Source organism: Sus scrofa, chromosome 16 (assembly GCF_054392235.1).
Source record: "Sus scrofa isolate SSC_HxYL_T2T_F1_AM1 chromosome 16, Sscrofa_HxYL_maternal_Yorkshire_Landrace_v2.0, whole genome shotgun sequence".
Classification (NCBI taxonomy): domain Eukaryota; kingdom Metazoa; phylum Chordata; class Mammalia; order Artiodactyla; family Suidae; genus Sus; species Sus scrofa.
In genome coordinates, this window is record NC_139398.1 from 39697721 (window position 1) to 39714926 (window position 17206).

Consider the following 17206-nt stretch of genomic DNA (forward strand, 5'->3'; position numbering starts at 1 on the left):
TCTGGTCCAACTTCAGCCTCAGGGAAGCCAAATACTACAGATCAGGTGGTTGCCTGGGACCCAGAAAACCTACAAACACCACCGTAGGGGGTCCTGGGGCATCCACATGGGCAAGGATCTTCAATTCTGCTTTAAGACTACCTCAGTGGTGGCTACCTCAGTGTTTTTCCCTCCCACTTGGTTGGAACCACCCCCTTGAATTCAAGCTCTGTTGCCACAGTCACCAAATATTTGGCCTCTGGGATGTCATTTCAAAATCAGGCCTTCTGCTTTATTTCTAGTGACATGTAGTTTGGGATTATGCAGATGTAACTATATATTTTTATCATTGAAAATGATAAGCCTGATGTTTCTTGCTGGCTGGCATCATCTGTTGTCACTTGCCGGGGAAGCCTGCTCCCTCCCAGTACTTTTACATTTCTTTTTAATTAACGATTTTTTTCCATTATAGGTGGTTTAGAGTGTTCTGTCGATTTCTACCCTACAGCAAAGTGACCCAGTCATACATATTTATACATTCTTTTTCTCATATTATCCTCCATCATGCTCCATCACAAGTGACTAAATACAGTTCCCTGTGCTATACAGCAGAATCTCATTATTTATCCACTCCAAATGCAATAGTTTGCATCTATTAACCCCAGAATCCCAGTCCGGCCCACTCCCTCCCCCTTGGCAAACACAAGTCTGTTCTCCAAGTCCATGAGTTTTTTTTTTCCTGTGGAAAGGTTCATTTGTGCCAGATATTAGATTCCAGGTATAAGTGATATCATATGGTATTTGTCTTTCTCTTTCTGACTTACTTTACTTGGTATGAGAGTTTCTAGTTCATCCATGTTGCTGCAAATGGCATTACTTTGTTCTTTTTTATGGCTGAATAGTATTCCATTGTGTTTATATACCACATCTTCTTAATCCATTCATCTGCGGATGGACATATGGGTTGTTTCCATGTCTTGGCTATTGTGAATAGTGCTGCAATAGACATACCAGTACATGTATCTTTTTCAATCTAAGTTTTGCCCCTACTTTTAAAGGTCCGTGGAGGCAGTTTTCAGGGTTGAGCCTCTGATTGGCGCACGGCCAGCCAAGGGCGGTCTTTCCATCCATAAGGACGTTTTTTCCACATGAACGCAGCAAACACTGTCCTAGTTCTGAGATGAGAGCTACTTGGCGCTTTCTCATCTACTTCATTGCTACACAAGCAGCTTTGGGGTTTCCTGGGCCATAGCTGCACCAAAACTGCCCATTTCTCTGCCCCGGTAGGAGGAGAGTGTGGGGCAGCAAAGGTCTCAGAAGTAGAACCCCCAAATACTCCCAGGACCTAACCGGGTTCTAGCACCGTTGCATCCAACCACCCCCATGCGGTCTTACAGCCGCGGTCCCAAAGCTTGCACCAAGCCTGTTCCCCTTGCACTTTCCCGGGCTGTGCTGAGCCTGAGGCATATCTGTCACAGAACACGTTTATATTGAGTTGTTTTCTCCGTGGCCACACCGTTTCTTTCTTCCAAACTAGCTCTTTCTCGGTACTCTTCCTAGGTGGGTGCACCGTTCTGTGCTCCGTTGTCGGCATTGCTTGTAGCTGGCACTATTTCAGGTGCTCCCAGTCGGCTTTCCTGAGTCTCAGCTTGGATAAAGCATTGGGTCAGAGTGATTTCTAAACTGAGCAAGTCCCGCTGGAGCCATTCCTTAGGGTACAAGTCGGGGTTTATTCCAGCCTACAATTTTTCAGTCATAGCAAATTCCAGTTTTGGAAGAGCAAGTCCCAGTGGCTCTGGAGTTGCAGCATTGGTCGTCGCTCCAAAGCTAAAGTATGCCTTTGGCGGGGCCCACCTCTCCCTGAGCCATGGCTTTCTGTGCCCTCACACAGCTAGTGTCTGCCTAACACTCTTTGACAGTGGTGGGACGATGAGATTAGCCCTGAGCCCCTGTACCCTTTTTCGATGCCCTTAGTAGTATTTGATGGGGCTTTTTCTGTCACAGCACATTTGCCCCAGGTCTACTGGGAAGCTCAAAGGCATGATGTTATGCGATTGCTCTAAAGCTGCAGAGATTGTTGTTAACCTTAGCAAAGATTGGTAGCTGTGGTTGGGAGTGTCCAGATGGCACGGTATTATAAAAAGGGGTAACCTTATACCATTTTTGTAAGATGACATTTCTTTTATGGAGTTCAGAGGCATGTATAAGAAATACACTAAGTTAAGGTATTTCTTGAAATAAGATGGACTTAGTTTTGCCTAGGGACTTAAATGCTGTAGCCTGGGGGACATTCAAGCATGGCCTATTTTGTCATATTTTATTTAAGATTTTTTAACTTTAAAATTTTATGTCCAACTTTATGATTATTAATTTTAATTTATTATTTTTATTTAAATTTATTTTTTGCTTTTTTTTCTTTACGGCCACACCAGAGGCAGCACATACAAGTTCCCAGGCTAGGGGCCCAATCAGAGCTACAGCTTCCAATGCTATAGACACAGCAATGCAGGATCCGAGCCATGTCTGTGACCTACACCACAGCTCACGGCAATGCCAGATCCTTAACCCATTGAGGGAGGCCAGGGATCAAGCCTGTGTCCTCACTGATACTCGTCAGATTCATTTCCGCTGAGCCACAATGAAATTTCCAAATTGCAAAGATTTCTACTTGATATAGATATTTCATTGAGCCAGAAACAAACTGTCCATAAACTGGGATATTTCAAAGCCAAGTCTAGTATGAAGCTCAAAGACACAATGTTACAATTACAGGCTGGCTTATAAAGTAAAAATAGGGAAGTTGTTTAACCTCTGCAACAATTGTTAATTACAGTGGGTGTTTCCAGACTGTATAGGATTGGTTAAAAGTGGTTTTCTTTTTTATTTTTTTTTTTTTTTGGTCTTTTGTCTTTTTGTTGTTGTTGTTGTTGTTGCTATTTCTTGGGCCGCTCCCGCGGCATATGGAGGTTCCCAGGCTAGGGGTCGAATCGGAGCTGTAGCCACCGGCCTACGCCAGAGCCACAGCAACGTGGGATCCGAGCCGTGTCTGCAACCTTCACCACAGCTCACGGCAACGCCGGATCCTTAACCCACTGAGCAAGGGCAGGGACCGAACCCGCAACCTCATGGTTCCTAGTCGGATTCGTTAACCAAAAGTGGTTTTCTTATACAAATTTAGAAGGATAGCTTAACTTTCTTTTATCATTTTTCAGAGGCATTTACAAGAATAACTACTACACATGAAAAGTTGCACTTATATTCATGAAACAAGCTCTGTTTAGTTTTGCTTACCTGGATTAAATGATTTTGTCTGTTTGGGGAATTCTCAAGCCTTGTCTCATTTTATTTTCTTTTAATTCCCCCCTCCATGTTTTGGTCACTCTCTTACCAAGCCAAGAGTGTGAAAATCAGTAGAGCTTTACTCTGTCTGGGATCTAGTCATTGGCACTCAGAGTCATGCAGTCTCCACTGTTTAAACATTTGAAATGGTAGTGGCAAAGTGCCTATTATCAATAGCTGCACACCCATCACCCAGTTCTGGGAGTTGTCCAGGTTCTGATGGATAGGACTTATTGTGTGAGTGACTGCCCAAAGGCAATTAAACCCTTGAGAGGATACTATAAACTAGAGAGATTAACATGGTGGTCATAAAAAAAATAATAGACAAAAGCTGAAAAACACTGAGAAGGAAAGATTCCAAGGAGCCAAGATTTAACCAAAAAAAAATCTGATTATATCAGATTCCAGTTTTACCTTTCTAAGTCAACCTGTAATTTTTGTCTGATAATGTGTAATTGGATTACAATTTTTTGCTGAATTATTTACATTGGTGCAACATAATGTATTATCAGTAAGATATACTCATGATTATTTCAGAGAGGATAGACATGAGGATGTTTTATTTCAGAAGGCAGTGTGGTAGGTGAGCTTTCATCTGAGTCGGCTTTCATTGGATGTGTGCAGTCAAGTATTTAATCAAAGGCATTTCTACGAAAACAAAACTTAATGCTTGGAGCAAATTATCAACTCAGTTTCTGAATCTGGACAGCAACCAGTTGAGAAGATTTGAGTTTCAAGCAGCCTCACATGGTGGAATGAGGATGACAGTTTTAACCAGATAGATTTTCCTGGTTTGCAGTTTGACTGACTGTGATGATGTTTCTGGGTGTTCGGATGAACTCTCTGAATGCCCCACATAGTAAAAGGCATGAAGGCTGTCCACACATGATTTGTTTTGGTAATTTCTATAAAGTTTACAGATAAACAACAAAACCTCAACGACAATGAAGAGAACTACAATCTGATAGTGGGTATATTTTGGTTTTCTATGAAAACATTCTACTCAGCCAATTTTCATCAAAGGTAATTACAATGAAATTAATATGTTTGTAAAATTAATCTAGTATCACTTCACTTGGCTTGGTTATTTACATAAATATATCAAGACTCATGATTCTATGCGTCTTCTCAAATAGGACATTTCAGTCAAAATGTTGGTAATAACCAAGGGGCTTTATTGACTCTATAAAGTCAACCTTGACTCTTCAAAATTGTCTGATATTAAGGCATCTCAGAACAGACCTTTAAAAGTCTCTATAGTCTAAGAAGTAAAGCTAAGGGCCTGTCCAGTAGTGTCCTGTTACAAGGAGTTCAGATTCCTGTCAAATTTATGTACTTACCTATATTGTCATGAAAAATAAGAATATTTAATAAGAGGTACTGAATTCTGGAGGGATTGGATAGGGATGGAAAAGATCAATGTTCCAACTTTTGTTCACAATAGTATATTTTACCAAATGTCTAGAGTTCTAGATAGCCATGTGAGAAAAAGAATGTTGGAGTTCCCATGGCTCAGTGGTTAACGAATCCGACTAGGAGCAATGAGGTTACGGGTTTGATCCCTGGCCTTGCTCAGTGGGTTAAGGATCCAGTGTTGCATGAGCTGTGGTGTAGGTCACACACTCAGCTTGGATCCTGAGTTGCTGTGGCTCTGGCATAGGCCAGAGGCTACAGCTCCAATTTGACCCCCAGCCTGGGAACCTCCATGTGCCACGGGTGTGGCCCTAGAAAAGACAAAAAAAAAAAAAAAAAAAAAAAAAAGGAACGTATATAAAGATCTAGATAGCCTTTTTAAAACAGAGAAAATACGTAGAGTCTAGAAAAACAAAACATTAAAGAACCAACAATTTTGCAAATAAAGTCATAAAAATTATAATCATCTTCCTCAGTTTATTCAGTCTCATTTAATTAATTTTTGTTTTGCTTGATCTTGGGGTACCAGTTTTAGCATTACAGTTTATCAGTATCATTCATTAGTTTGGGAAATTCTTACCCAGTTTGCTGTGATGATCTTCAAGTTATCATGAACTTAAATTCTAGAGTCTTTTCCATGAATTTCTTGAAGATGAAGCATTTCTGCATGCTGGTAATTGTAAATGATTTCTGAGAAGAATCAAGAATAAAGCAATAATTGGCACAAGACTGTAAATCAACTATACTTTAATTAAAAAAGAAAGCAATAACTATCCATGAATGACAAGAAACAAAAAATAGCCATAGTTAAATATCTAGTGACAGTTCACTAAGAAATGATGCAAATCACAAGTAAATTTGGTCATTCTTGTGATTTACAATATTTTAAGATAATAACTGACATTATGACTGATACCAATATTTAGGACATATAAGATTTCATATAATTTCTGATCTTATATTTATAATATAGACACATAAAATATAACCTATCACTTTTTCCTCAATAATGTTTCTTACGCAATTTAACATATCCCATGAGCCTAATCAGTTTAATATCTTGTCTTTTTATAGGAGGAGAGAACAAATCTTTTTGAGATTTTCCAGGGACTCTCTGGAAAATTCCAAAGTTAGTTCAAGTTCAAAAATAACTTCATTCAGGTTTGATTTTGGATAGTTTGTCAAAAATGCCAAAAGGTGTATAATACTTGACCAAATAGGACCACAGGTCACAGTAAAACAATATTTAGTTAACCATTCTAATAAACATAATTAGAAGATTTCAGAGACAAACACAGAAAGTTACAAAGTAGTAAAAAAAAAAAGGTGGCAAAAACAATCCTTAGTTCTTTTAATATTGAAAAATCTTTGTTATGTAAGTAATCAAAAACCTGATAAAGACTATAAAATAAAGCACAGGAAATATTTTGATAAAGCACAGAAGGTTTGTTTTTAAGATTACATAGAAAATATATCAAAACCTTTCTAATCTTATAAAGAGCAGGCAAATCATCTAAACTATTTTGTGGTTTTAACAGAAAATTAAAGAAAGAAAATTAAATTTTAGTTTTCTGTCAGTGCATTATTTATCTCATTTTTTAAAAAACCCTCATGGATAAATCTATTCATGCTAGCTTTAACACAACAAAATAATTACACCCACAAATTAATATATCCACTTAGATTTTTTCTTGCCTTTTTTTGAAATAATCATTTTATTTTAGAACAAAATTACTCTTTTTTTCTTTAACTAAAACATATAATATATGGCTCTCATGCTCTGTGTATTAAAACATGTCCCATTTTCCTCTCAAGTTATACAGTTTTTTCTCATCTGTCTTATTGTTTCTAGCAGTTTTACTTTCACATATTGATTATATAGTTAACCATTAGTAAGCTTTACTTTCCAGTGAAAACTAGGAAGCTGACATTTGTAAACTTTCATATATTAGCATGCTATGAATATTTATATAATACATATATTAGCAAACATGATATAAGTCGTAACAAGTTGTAATTCTTACAGAGATATGTCTTTCCCTACATAATTTTGATATAGGGGAAAATGTTTACTACTAGACCCAAATATCTTTCGTCTCCTTGTAAAAAATTAAGAAGGCAAAAGTAGATCAACTTCAACTTAGGTTTAGCAATTAATATTTCAATATATTAGCGTCTCTGGAAATGACTTAGATAGTCAATGAATATCCATCATTTAATTTTAACTTAATATAAACTTTTATCTGACTTATACCTATTTAAATGACTTGTGTTTTACAGTTTTTTGTTTTCATTAACATACGCAGCTAACCATCACCTTATTTTTCTTGTTGACAAATTTCAAAAGACAGAGATAACATGAATTTATTAGACTAGTAAACCCAGGTAGAAAAAGTTGTATCTTTGCATTATATACAACCTTGATAACTCTGAAGACATGTTTGTTTTAATGAAACCTGAAAACTTAAACTACCTTTTAATTAACCGAAGATTATTCCAGATCATGTGAACCTGAAAAACATGTGGGTTACTTTCTACATTTCTGAGAGTTCAAGACATAATTTATATAATTGCTTAGTTTTCTTTAAGCCAATTAAGTAGAAATCTTTTAAATACTACATACATATAACATACATACATATATTAGATGGATCTACATAAGCATACAGATATACATAAATAAATATACACACAGAGAAACGTTGCAGCTTTCATTTAAAATTCTTAGCCATGTGTCAGGTTTAATAACACAAAACTCAAAAGTTTAGCTACATCCAAACTGTGCTGCTAGGAGATGGAATAAGCTAAGGTTACCTGCTGATGCCTAAAGCTTTCTACTAAAGACTTATCTCCTGCTCTGTAAAAGTTCTTTTAGCGAAGCTATTTCTGGAGTCATTTTAGTACATTCTGCACCTTCTGCATACCAATTAAAGAATGTGTTGTATGGCTACCCATAGTTTTTAGGATCCTCTCTTTTTAAGAGCACCCCTAAGAAGAACTACCTTGTGTAAGCCAAAGATTCCTCAATGGCCACTATAATTCCAAATTATCCAAAGGTTCACCTATTTTCCTAAAAGGCTCAAGATCCTAATTTCAGTTTTGGACCAAGTGGAACCCATCTTTGACTTGAGATTCCCTAAAGCGTTTGTTTTGTTTTGTTTTTGTCTTTTCAGGGCCACACCTGGGTCATATGCAAGTTTCCCCAGACTAAGGTTGAATCAGAGCTGCAGCTGCCAGGCACAGCCACATAGCCACAAGGGATCCAAGCCACCTCTGCATGGATACTAGTCCAGTCTCCTAAGGCATCTTTAAAAAATCTGACGGCCTGGTTTTTCAACAGCTGTTCCAAAACAAGGAATCATTAAGTGCTCTTCTTTGAGCAAATTAAGGTGATTTACTACGAAGCTTCCACAAAGACCCTTCAACAAAACCTGAGATTTCAACACAAAGGGAGTGGAACTCTACTCTTACCTGAGATTTACCCTCAAACTCCCAGAGCCACCAGAAGGCAGTTAACACAGCAGGCTCCTTGGCTATCCGTACCTTATCTGCCTCTGGGTGCTTAAGGGGTATTCTTCCCATTCTACCTGACGACAACACGGTTAAAATTCAGAAAAGTTTTCTGGATAGAAATATTTTACTGAGGGAGAGACAAACTGTTCACAAACCGGTACATTTCAAACGGAAAACAAGTATAAAGCTCAGAGGATTGACCTTGCAGGACCGCTGACAAAGCAAACAGGAAGCTGTTTGACCTTCACAGTGATTGGTTATTACAATGGGGGTTTCCAGCGGGAAGGAGATTGGCTAACCGATGGTTATCGCATCCCGGTTTTGGACCGTTACTTGAGGGTTGTTTTTAAAAACAGTTTTCAAAGGCATGTGTAAGAAATAGCCTACATTAAATTTCCGTAAGTTTTGAAATAAACTCGATTTAGTTTTGCCTTAAACGGCTCACACTGTTTTGTCTGCTGGGGGCATTTTCAAGCTGGTCTGTATTTTATTTTGAAATTTTAATCCCACTCCATTCATTTTATCACCTGCAAGTCCGGTCTTTCTCCCTGTTAGCAGCACTCAATTCTCGGTGTCCGCAGTTTCTAGGTGGCAGCACCCTTAAAAGTGCCAAGACGGATGTTTTGGCCACAACACTGCCACTTGCATGGCGTCCGCCTGGCTGGTCGCGGTGCCGTTAGTTCCTTTGTCCGCGTTTTGTCCGTCGCGACCTCGGCAAGAGCACTGGCCCGGCGTTTTCTCGGAAGTATTTTCCACTGGAGCGGAGCTGGTGTTTCTCAGGGGTCGCAGCCCGGAGGCCTTGCCATTTCATTCCCTCCCCCCACCCCCCAGCCCCGGAGTGGGTGGTGGCCCCAGCCGCTGAGCATTTGCTTAGAGCCGGTTTCGATTTGGCAGATTCCGCGTCAGCTTGTCACGGATTCCCCAGGCATACAAGTCGGGGTGTGCCCGCGAATTCGATTTTCAGGCCAGCCACCCACCGCAGGGTCGCGGGGGGTGGGGGGGCAAGGGGGGGACGGGCTCCGGGTTTCAACCCCTGAGAAAGCACCAGCTCGGCCCTAGTGGGAACTACTCCTGAGAAAACGCCAACCCAGTGTTCTTGCCGAGGCCGCGACGCGCAAAACGCGGACAGAGCACCTAATGGCGTGGCGACCAGCAAGGCAGGCGGCAGTGCAGATGGCCATGTTGTGGCCAAAGTCAAAAATCCCTCTTGGAGTTCCCGTGGCGGCACAGTGGTTAACGAATCCGCTAGGAATCATGAGGTTGCCGGTTCGATCCCTGGCCTTGCTCAGTGGGTTAGGGATCCGGCGTTGCCGTGAGCTGTGGTGTACGTTGCAGAAGCGGCTCGGATCTTGTGTTGCTGTGGCTCTGGCGTAGGCGGGTGGCTACGGCTCCGACTGGACCCCTAGCCTGGAAATCTACACGTGCCTGGGGAGTGGCCCCAGAAAAGGCAAAAAGACAAAAAAAAAAATCCCTCTTGGCTCTTTTAAAGGTTCTGCTGCCTAGAAACTGCGGAGAGTGAGAATTGAGCTGTACCAACACCGAGAAAGATCTGAGTTGAAGGTGATAAAATGAAATGAATGGAGTGAGATTAAAATTTCATAATAAAATATAGACCAGGTTTGAAAAATCTCCCTAGCAGACAAAACAGAATGAGCCACCTAAGCAAAACTAAATCGAGATTATTTGAGAACTTACGGGAAATTTAGATTAGGCTATTTCTTGTAAATGACTTTGAAAACTATTAAAAAAAAAAAAAAGGTACAAAACCACATACTGTGGTGATCTGCTCCCCTGGAAACCCTTATCATAAAAAGCAATCACTGTAAAGGTCAAACAACTTCCTCCTGTTCCCTTTATAAGCTGTTCTGAAACATCAAACCTCTGAGCTTCATACTTGTTCTAGGTATGAAACCGTACTCTTTTCGAACAGTTTGTTTCTCCCTCAATAAAACATTGCTATCCAGTAAAGCCTTCTGAATTTTCTTGTAATCATTGTTGTCAGAAGTAGGAAGGAAAGAGCGATGAAGAACATCAACGCTGGTTGAGTAAGTGGTGCTTGCACTGGCGGATCCCATTCTGCTCAATGATTTCTGATGGATCTGGAATCCCAGCTCTGTTCCCTTTGTGTTCTGCTCTCCGATTTCATCAAGGGACCTTTATGGAAGCTTCTTGGTAAGTCACCCTACTCAACTCAAAAGGTAAGAAGCTTCTAAGTAGTTCCTTTTGTTTTGAAACTGCTGTGGGAAACTTGGCTGACAGAATTAAGATGTCTTAGGGAATTCAAAGGCAAATATGGGTGCCACACGGTCCAAAAGTGGAACCAGGATCTTGTGCCTTTTGGGGGAATGGGTTAACTGTTGGACTATTTGTGATGAAATAAAGTCTATATTTTCAACCAGCACAAGAAAATGTGAACTTAAAATTCTCTCTCTCCTTAGCACCCCCCATTCAGCCTCCTCCCTGCCTCCCTAATGTGCAGTATGCCTGTGCATCACATGTCAACCAGACCTCCTCAGAAATGGGAATCCCTGCTCTCTTGCAAAGATTATTTTTCTCCTTTACCTGCCCCAAAGCCAGCAATGTAACTTCTTCAAGATTGGCACTTTCCCAACTCGGAGGGGGGTGCGCGCGGGCGGGGGGGGGGGTCCACAGTGACATACAGCTTGCTTTGTGTGTGTTTACCTGGACATTGTATCTTTAGTGAACTTTATGTAACATGTCAGCATGTTATTTTGATGTAAGATCCTTTGGAAAATGTATATGACTGTGCCTTTGATTACAGGAGGAACAGTTCTCAGAGCTTCTAAGAATCATCTCCTGGATTACAATCTTCACTTTGGCTTGAATAAAATTCCCTTTTGCTTCTTAACTTGATCCATTAAATTTCCATCATTTGCTTGGCATAGTGGGCAGGATATCAGAGACACGCACCAGTGAACACCTGGAGTCTGCTCTGAACCTGTACTTGGTACCAGCTGGGCCCTTTGAGCCCCACCAGCTTCTTGGTATTCCTCCTTCCTTCGGTGAGTTCTCTTGATATCTTGGGACATCATTGCCTTAGATGACATCCTACATTTTACTCAAGCTGTTTTACTTGGGACTTGGAGTCCCAGGGGGCTATTGACATTTCCTAAGCAGGGACCTAGGGGGAATTTTGGAGTGAACTGGATTGACTGGCTTTTTAAATTTTTGACTTAAATTGGAAAGGTTGTGTATATATGATGTGAAGAAACTGTTTGCTAGTGAAATGAGAGAGGCTCAGCTCCTAAGAAAAGGGACACTTGTTCTTTCTGGCCACAAGGCTTTCTCAGGTGACTGAGAACCTAGGGGAAGTGTCAGAGATTCAATCCTTGTGACAGTGATGGCGCACATAGGACTTACAGGGGATCCCACTACTACCATGAAGTAAATTCTGCTCACAGAGAATCCATAATATAGGGGCTGATCACCTTGTGCTCTGAGCACCCAGGGCAATTTTAGAGTGTTGGAGGGAGAAACTGAGATGTGGAAGAGAGTTGAACCTGCTCAAGGGTGATTCCTTGGGGAGCTAGACTCAGAAGCAGCACACACTCGGTCCATCACACTGCCCTCAGAAATGTGTTCAGATCATATCTGAATGAGGCTTACCAAATAATAATGGGAAACCATGCCTCAAAGCCTGTGCAGCTCCCTGATGGACAGCCACCCACTGGAACTCCAGCTGGTCTCTTCACTGAAATGAAGCCAACACTTGCAACAAGTACATTTCTTCTCTTTTCTTTCTTTTCTTTTCTTTTTCTTTCTTTTTTTTCTTTTTTCTTTTTTTTTTTTTTTTTTTTTTTTTTTTGTCTTTTTAGAGCCTCACCCAAGACATATGGAAGCTCCCAGGCTAGGGGTCCAGTCAAAGCTGTGGCTGCCAGCCAATGCCACAGCCACACCAGATCCAAGCTATGTCTGTGAACTACACTGCAGCTCATGGTAATGCCAGATCCTTAACCCCTGCCTCCATCCACTGAGTCCTCAAGTATCCTAGTTGGGTTCCTTACTACTGAGCCGCAAGGGAATTCCACTTTTCTTAAGTCTTAAATTGGGCTCTTTTCACATTCCAAATCTGTTTTTTTCATAAGGGGTTAGAGAAAGTCATCTTCATAAAATGTGTTTTCAAAATTTCAGGTTCGATCCCTGGCCTCTTTCAGTGGGTTAAGGATCTGGTGTTGCCACAAGCTGTGGTGCAGGTCATAGATGCAGCTTGGATCCCACGTTGCTGTGGCTGGGTGGTGTAGGCCAGTGGCTGCAGGTCCTACTGGACCTCTAGACTGGGTACCTGCATATGCTGCAGGTGCAGCCCTAAATAGCAAAAAAAAAAAAAAAAGGAAAAAAAAGTATTTCTGGGAGAAAGTTTGAAGTTATAACTCTTCTCCATTAAACACAGTCCACATTGCCTGAGACTACAGTTTGACCCAATTAGTAGAGCTTAAAACTCAGAGGAAAAAGGGAAAAGAAGACTTTTTAAACTCAAGCTGGAAAACTATGAGATTTCTGCCTGTGTACTTCTGTATCTACATATGTCTGTGTGCATGTTATATATATTCTATGTCTCTACCTTTGGATGGTGTTATCAAAATTATAAAAGAGCTCTGTTTACTTGACTTAAAAATAAGCACTTACAAATCAATTATTTGTTAATATAACATAAACTAGCCCCAAAGTTTTAAAGTATCCTGGGCTGGGATGAATTTTAAATGAATAAAAACAAGATTAAGTTGATAGTTTAATTAATATGGACATATCTTTAGAGTCATTGACATTATAATACTTTTATTGCACCTCAGTTTAATGAAAGTCATAAGCTCATGTTATCTTTGTTATAAAATTTATCAACAAGAAAATTAACTTCGTATGACAATGTCCTCATAAGCAATGAAGCAGAGATAAATGAGATAAAAAGTATTGGGGTGAACTCTTTAAAAATAATTATGTTTTATGTTATGTCTGCCTAAAAACAGTTTCTCTAGATTTTTGGTTATTTGAAGCTGTAGAGTTCTGTTAAATTAAGTGATGGAAATCCATTGATTTTCTAGATTATTTTTAATAAGATAAAATACTGAAACATTAATTGCTGAAGTCTGTTTACCAACTTTTGACCTCTTATAACCAAGAGACAAAAAATGTTTCAGACTATTAGTATATGTATTTTCTGCTTGGTTGGAAGATTGTGTTATGAAGTGTCATATGTTTCTAGAAATTAATGTAAATCTAAAAAAGGGAACCCTGGAGTTCCCATCATGGCTCAGCGGTTAACGAATCTGACTAGCATCCATGAGGATGCAGGTTCAATCTCTGGTCTTGCTCAGTGGGTTAAGGGTCTGGGTTGCTGTGAACAGTGGTGCAGGTCGCAGATGAGGATCTGGCGTCACTGTGGCTGTGGTGTAGGCCAGCGGTAACAGCTCCAATTAGACCCCTAGCTGGAAACCTCCATATGCTGCAGGTGCAGCCCTAAAAAGCAAAAAAATTAAAAAAATAAATTAAAAAAAGGGAACCCTGAAAAAAAGTCTTATGCATACTTGGAACTAAGAATAGATTGAATTTAATCAAGGGAATAAATGTTAATCTTAAAGGTAAAGTCATTCAAAACTAGAATGTGTATTTTTCTCTAAGAGGATGGTGTTTCCTTATAATACTGATCTGCTTTTAATAAACAGATTATAAAGTCTCCTTACTAACTCTGAAATAATCTGATGTAACTCTGTGTTTGCCTTTGAAATCTATTCTGGTCACTTGGGTTAAATGACTTATTTCACAGTGACTTATGATCCTACTTAGCCAAATGTTTAAAACCTTTGATATCTTTGACAAACTTCCTCAAACCAAAATGTAAATGAAGTTCTTTTGCCCTCTAGCTAACTTTGGAATGCTTCAGAGGACCCCTGAACATCTCAGAGAGAGATATCAAACTAATTAGGCTTATCTGGTTTGTAAAATTACATGGGACATATTGTCAAATAAGTAATGATAAACCTTAGGTTATAAATGGTCTAGAAATGATATGAACTTCCTAAAATTTGAAATGTCCTGGTATGTTCTAAGTCACAATTCTAGTTATTGCCTTAAAATGTTGAATGTCACAGAAATAGCCATGTTTCCTTGACAGCTGCATTGTAATCATGCCTTTAGCTATCTTTTAAAGTGTTTTTAAAGTCTTTTGTCATTTATAGAATTATCATCTTACTCTGATGCTTTTACGAAAAAGTTTGTAGTTGACTTGCTTTTACACTTTAAAACTAAATTGGATGGAGTAGCAAATGGATTTCCAACTTGCATAGGGGCTATTTCAGCAAGGACAGCCTTATGTAAGGCTGCTGAAGAAATAGTAATGAGGGTTTCCTTTATTTATGTCCCAGACTCAGTTGAGTCTCTTCTGAACACTCACCACATGCAGCACTATTCTGTAAGTGGGCTAATTTCTTATGAAGTATTGTTGCTTTCTGCACCTAGCATTACTTTGTTTTGATGAAATAACCTTAACCCTGCAACTTCTGTTCCAGAACTGCCTTTTGTTAACAGATTATCTTCTTGTTCACAGGAATGACCAACAAGAAGCTCCTATTGACAAAGCTGATCTAATTTGATTTACTGATGGTTCCTACTTAAAGGATGAGCAGAGGCATTATAGAGCTGGGTATGAAATAACATCCACAGTGAACATAAATGAGAGTTCTTATTTACCAGAAACAAAGTCCACACAACAAGCCAAATCAATTGCCTTAACCTGAGCTTTTTAACTGGCTAAAGACCAGCTAGTGAATATTTATACTGACAGCTGCAATGTCTCACACAAAAAGAAATATTCTGCTCTAATGAAAATTTATAAATGGGAGGGAGAGGAATGGTGCAAATCAACATGTATCATTCTGATGAACAATTGTAAATGTGAAAAAAGCAGTGCAGATCAAAATGGAAATATACTGTTATGATGAGAAACTGTACTGGGAGGAAAACAAACTTTCAAAAAAAGAACCAAAAAAAATCATTCCAATGAAATATTGTAAATGATGGGAATGTGGTGCAAATCAGAATATATACCTCCGATGAAAAAAAAAGTACTGGAAAGAAAATACACCCCAAAAGAAAAAAAAAAGACACAAAAAACAAGTATATCGTTATAATGAAAATTTCTTAAGGAGGGGAACAATACAAATAGAAATATATGATTCGATCTCTTTTTAAAAATATATTGTTATGATGAAAAAATATAATGGGAGGAAAACAAACCAAAACCAGAAAAAAAAATTAACTGAGATAAATCATTCTAATGAAAAATTGTAAATGGAAAAAAGGTACAGGAAGTTAGGAAACGAATCTGACTACCGTCCTTGAGGACAAAGGTTCTATCCCCTGCTTAGATCAGCGCTTTAAGGATCCTCCGTTGCCATGAGCTGTGGTGTACATTGCAGATGCAGCACTGATCCCGAGTCGCTGTGACTGTAGTATAGGCCAGCAGCTACAGCACAGTTTCCACCCCTAGCCTAGGCACCTCCATATTCCATGGGTATGGCCCTATAAGACCGGTGTGTGTGCGTGTGTGTGTGTGTGTGTGTGCAAGCGCGCGCGCATATATAAACATATCCTTCTGATGAAAAACTATAATGGGGGGGAAAGAAACCCCAGAAAAAGGCACGACAAAGTGAAATACATCGATATGATGAAAACTTGTAAATGGGGTGTGTGGTGAGGGAATGATGAAATCGAAATACCGTGGTGGTGGAAAAAAACCGAGATACACCCGAGAAGAATCCTTGCAGTGAGATATTGTAAACAGCGGGGAAAAGCGGTGCAAATCAGAACAGAAATATATCGTTCTGATGATAAGCATTACTGGGGGGAAAAGAAACCCCAGAAAAGGGCACGACAAAGTGAAATACATCGATATGATGAAAACTTGTAAATGGGGTGTGTGGTGAGGGAATGATGAAATCGAAATACCGTGGTGGTGGAAAAAAACCGAGATACACCCGAGAAGAATCCTTGCAGTGAGATATTGTAAACAGCGGGGAAAAGCGGTGCAAATCAGAACAGAAATATATCGTTCTGATGATAAGCATTACTGGGGGGAAAAGAAACCCCAGAAAAGGGCACGACAAAGTGAAATACATCGATATGATGAAAACTTGTAAATGGGGTGTGTGGTGAGGGAATGATGAAATCGAAATACCGTGGTGGTGGAAAAAAACCGAGATACACCCGAGAAGAATCCTTGCAGTGAGATATTGTAAACAGCGGGGAAAAGCGGTGCAAATCAGAACAGAAATATATCGTTCTGATGATAAGCATTACTGGGGGGAAAAGAAACCCCAGAAAAGGGCACGACAAAGTGAAATACATCGATATGATGAAAACTTGTAAATGGGGTGTGTGGTGAGGGAATGATGAAATCGAAATACCGTGGTGGTGGAAAAAAACCGAGATACACCCGAGAAGAATCCTTGCAGTGAGATATTGTAAACAGCGGGGAAAAGCGGTGCAAATCAGAACAGAAATATATCGTTCTGATGATAAGCATTACTGGGGGGAAAAGAAACCCCAGAAAAGGGCACGACAAAGTGAAATACATCGATATGATGAAAACTTGTAAATGGGGTGTGTGGTGAGGGAATGATGAAATCGAAATACCGTGGTGGTGGAAAAAAACCGAGATACACCCGAGAAGAATCCTTGCAGTGAGATATTGTAAACAGCGGGGAAAAGCGGTGCAAATCAGAACAGAAATATATCGTTCTGATGATAAGCATTACTGGGGGGAAAAGAAACCCCAGAAAAGGGCACGACAAAGTGAAATACATCGATATGATGAAAACTTGTAAATGGGGTGTGTGGTGAGGGAATGATGAAATCGAAATACCGTGGTGGTGGAAAAAAACCGAGATACACCCGAGAAGAATCCTTGCAGTGAGATATTGTAAACAGCGGGGAAAAGCGGTGCAAA

The 17206-nt window shown here is 39.7% G+C and overlaps 1 long non-coding RNA gene across 5 annotated transcripts; it reads left to right on the plus strand.

Moving 5' to 3' along the window:
• Window positions 1-9136: 9136 nt before the first annotated feature.
• LOC110257240 (uncharacterized) lies at window positions 9137-15375 on the plus strand. 5 transcript variants are annotated; one of them, XR_014831253.1, is made up of 4 exons: window positions 9137-10147; window positions 10247-10416; window positions 11027-11267; window positions 14807-15375. It is a non-coding gene; the product is annotated as an uncharacterized LOC110257240 (long non-coding RNA). The 5 variants fall into 5 exon arrangements; XR_014831254.1 differs by having other exon boundaries at window positions 10030-10147; window positions 10247-10442; XR_014831255.1 differs by having other exon boundaries at window positions 10030-10147; window positions 10247-10442; window positions 11151-11267.
• The last annotated feature ends 1831 nt before the right edge of the window (window positions 15376-17206 follow it).